Source organism: Cydia pomonella, unplaced genomic scaffold, assembly GCF_033807575.1.
Source record: "Cydia pomonella isolate Wapato2018A unplaced genomic scaffold, ilCydPomo1 PGA_scaffold_29, whole genome shotgun sequence".
In the NCBI taxonomy this organism is placed as follows: domain Eukaryota; kingdom Metazoa; phylum Arthropoda; class Insecta; order Lepidoptera; family Tortricidae; genus Cydia; species Cydia pomonella.
This window is the reverse complement of record NW_026907864.1, coordinates 2434-6801: the sequence shown is the minus strand read 5'-3', so window position 1 is coordinate 6801 and position 4368 is coordinate 2434. Positions and strand designations below refer to the sequence as shown.

The window sequence follows — 4368 nt, the reverse complement described above, 5'->3', positions numbered from 1 at the left end:
GACACTGCACCTACTTAATCTTTCAGGTTTAACCTATTGGTTGACTGGTAGAGAATGCCTTAAGGCATGAAGTCCGCCATTTGTACCTTCATGTATTGTGCAATAAAGATTAAATAAATAAAATAATTTAAAAATTTGTATGAAATCTGTTTTTCGCTATTTTTGCATTAACCCAAAAAAATTGAATTGACTTTTTTCGGTTTTTTTGACGTAGAGGCAGAGGTATGGTTAAAGTACAAGCATTGTCCGACTGAAATCGGATTTTTGAAATCGATGGCTCGGTTTAGGGGCGCCACTACGAAACAAGATCGAATCAGAAATCGAAATTTCGTTATCTAACCTCTCTATCACTCTTGCATATTCGAGCGATGAAGAGGCAGATCGACGACAACAACGTATATGATTCTAATTGAGAAATGACAACTTTACAGGAGAGCAAAACAAAAGTAGAATCCTTATACTTTTTTTCGTTTTATAGATAATAACCTGAAATTTGGCACACTTGATTATTATTTTATTTTATTGCTTATTTTATTTTCATATAACTCAATTTAATTGTAGTTTTTGAGAAAATGCAGATAGTCCACTGGATTAAGTTATAACTATTTGCTCACCGTTGTGTATACTGTTCTATCTACCACTTAGAATATTATACTTGGTTACAATTTTCTTTAAAAACTACGTAAGCAGGTCTATCTGGTACTTAGAACATTATACTTGGTTACAATTTTCTATAAAATCTACGTATGTAGGTCTATCTGGGACTTAGAATATTATACTTCGTAAAGAAAGTGTCCAACTCACTATAAAAGGTTCTATGTGTGAATTAGGTTATCAAATTTAAGTCATTTATTCTGATTATTTTTCTAAATTATATAACATAGTTTTGACGCGCCGTTTTTTATTTTATTTTTGGTTACATAATTATTGTTTATAAATCTGCATAATTGTAATTTTGACACATTTTGCAGATATAATCATATTCGACATTAGTTTTATAGCTTAATAATTATGAAGAAAGTACTAAATGAAATTAAAAGTATATTGGATGTGTTATTTATTCAATAAAATGTAATAAAAAAGTAAACTTGTTACTAAAATCTTTCATATCAGTCTTAATCACGGAATTAGTCAGGAAAAAAGGAGCACCTTTTAACATTGTTCACCTTAATTTACCTTAATTTTTACTATCACATTGATCAATCTTCTTTTACATCACATAAGTTATCAGTCTTTCTGACAAAATTACGTATTCAAACAAGTCTTTTCGCATGCATAACATTAAAATAAACAATGTCTCACAATATAAATATAAAAAAAAACAAACATAATATTCTTCACCTTGGAAAATAAGTGAAATAATAAGAGACATGTTCTCAGCATAAATATAATTATTTTATTTTTTATAAAAACACAAATAATAGAAATAACAATCTAATAGTCAAAAGTTAACCAAAGCTCTGACTCAGGAACTTCAATAATTAATATTTGTACTATCACATCCTTTATCCTAGAATTGAATTGTAAGTCTTTCTGAAAATATTATAATATATGTACTCATACAAATCTTTTTCAAAACATAAAAAATGCCTCACAGCTGAAAAAAAACAAAAATATGAATTTGCTAATCCGCAAAAAGATAACGTGTGCTATTCAATCAGTGCTAACCCGTTATACTTACTTGCGTATTATGCCCGACAACTGAATAGGGGTTCAGTTGTCGGGCGTCAGCATCTCTCATCTCCAGCATCTCCTGAGGATGCCTCGTAGAGAGGCGAAACACTTTTGGTGGTGCGTTGTTATATTTATTTGCGTATTTATTTTTGCAGTGGGAGGGTGTAAACATTAATTGCATCTAAAAATACGCAAGTTATACTAACGAGTTAGAACTGACACTAGCATGTTATCTTTTTGCGGATTAACAAAGTAATATTTTTTATTTTAATTAGTATGGATTTCCGCAAAGTAACACCTGATTCTATTAATTATTTAAAAACCTAAAAAACAAAATGTGTATAATTTTACAAAACAAAAAGACATAATATTCTTCTTAGAAAATAATGTTAACATCTTATATTTCGAACGTTGTCTATCCAACTTTTTCCATTTTTGCTTCTTTTTTCCAGGGTTAGGATTACTTAACACCCTTGTGTGACCTTTTTTTGTGCACTTGGGTTGATTCATCACTCGACTCAATCTCATTTAAAGAATCCATAGATGATGAATCCAAGCGGAGTCGCTTGGGTTTTTGTCTTTTCTTTTAATTAATTTTTTTTGTTTAATATTTGCTTTCTAATATAATAATTTTCAGTGTCACTTGAGTCGGAAATTATTGGCGTCTTATTAAAATTAACACAACTTTCGGGCATGCTCATAGGTTTTATAATTATAGAATTCATAAGACTGTTAAGATCAGAAAAATTATGGGGCAACGGACTGTTACTATATGTTGTACACTAGTGCATTCGTTGACTGGGTCGAGTATGTGATTTCACCGAATAAAACGAATGATGATGGTGCTAATACAGCATTCGATATGTTCTCTGCTCTCCAACTCGTTAATACTTTTAAACATACTTTCACCTGCACTATAATCAGAGTCATTAACAAAACATGGTATGGAGATTTGATTCTCAAATTGACTTGATATGCTTGTATTAGTGGAATGCGTATCTTTTGGCTCCTCAAACGCAGTTGGCAGTGCTCTTTATAATTCCTCGCATGATGCTTCGTCCATCCTTAGTGGTGACACTGAAAGTCAAATACCATGCATATTAAAAGCAACATAAGCTTTAACATTATGTGCATATATTTATACGTAAAGCTCTATTCGTGGTGCAAAGTAAACAGTGATCAAAATAAGGATTAGCTATACAACAAATCTGCCCGTATAAAACCTTAATCTGCGATAGTTATTATATTACACATAGCATAGCATTATAACATAATATTACGCTTACGCTTTTTAATGTTTCAATTAGAACTTGCAATGACAGTTATAAATAGCAATAGTCATACTATTATGAGTGTGTACAAAAATGAATTCTAAAAGGTAAATAGTTCTAAGTGACTGATTAAATGGCGTAAACAATTCTAAGTCGCACATAGATTTACGTGCTTTGTTAACTACAGCTATTATAGTAACGTATATAGTTCTCAGTGGCAGATAGTCCTGTGTACGTAGTTCTCTTAAATAATACTTTACACGTATGTAGGTATATGTGTCACATAGAACACTTTATACATTTTTAGGCATATAAACGCAAAAATATAAAAAAAAACTAAATAAATATTACATACCTCCATTTATTGTGGTCGATTTATTTAGTTCTGTTTTGATGCAATCCGTACCCGATCTTTTTGCTGCTGATTTTAATGATTCCAACCGTCTCGCACGTTTCTCCTTCATGATTAACAAACTTATATTTGTAGTTAATTGATCTATCGAATGAATTCAACAAAATTCTTAACAGAAACTCAAAATTAAGAAAAAAGTTACGTAACAACATGTTAATATTCTCTAAAAAACGATCAAATCTTTCACAACCCATGACTAGCCGGTCGGCCGCGAACTGAGTGCGATGTGGTAAATAGCGCTCCGTGCGCGCGAGTGACTAAGATGGCATTCATCGTGTACGATTCGATGTGGCACTTGGAATGGTGTTCGTGTTAGTATACAAATTTTTGACTCAGATGGCACTGTATGCGTCATTTAAAAATCTATACTAAGTGACATTTTAAGAAATTTTTTATACCAGGCGATAGGTTTCGGCTTCTAGATTATTATGCTGCAGCTTACGTAGTTCGAACCTTTTAGCACTTTGCACCTTGTACGTTGTTGTCGTCGAGATAACTAAATTTATAATCTTCTAAAGTAGTCCCGTTGTGCATCAATGTTATATTTTATGACTTGCTAAAAAACAGTATGTAAAAGTTACTCTATGGTTTACGAAAGGCGCTAGTGCTGCACTCTGGCGGCAGAACATTGCAGTAATACTCCCTATTTAATAACTGACTGAAAGGCCCAAAGGGAACAATGGACGGTCTCAGATTATTGCCAGTTGTTCTGGCAGTCGAGGTCCGAATATGTTGGCTGGACGATTAGCGATAAGCTTTTCGCGCTCGACCTAACTTAAATCCGACACGGGTGCAGATTGAAATAAATATCTGGGGACACTTAACCTAGCCCCAAAATAAGCAAAGCGTGTACTATGGGTACCAGGCGACAATACAGTGTGTCCCTAGCCATTGGACAAAGCCGAAATGTACATATGCATTAGGGCCGGTACAGACGGACTGCAACTCGACTGCAACTTGTATGGGAACTGCACGTCGACGTTGCAGTTGGAGTGCAGTCGGCATGCAGTT

General features: G+C 33.1%; 1 long non-coding RNA gene across 1 annotated transcript; it reads right to left on the bottom strand.

Moving 5' to 3' along the window:
- Positions 1–2557: 2557 nt before the first annotated feature.
- Positions 2558–3843, bottom strand: LOC133533945 (uncharacterized). The gene is made up of 2 exons (XR_009801947.1): positions 3301–3843; positions 2558–2751 (listed from the first exon to the last, which is right to left on the bottom strand). It is a non-coding gene; the product is annotated as an uncharacterized LOC133533945 (long non-coding RNA).
- Positions 3844–4368: the final 525 nt, after the last annotated feature.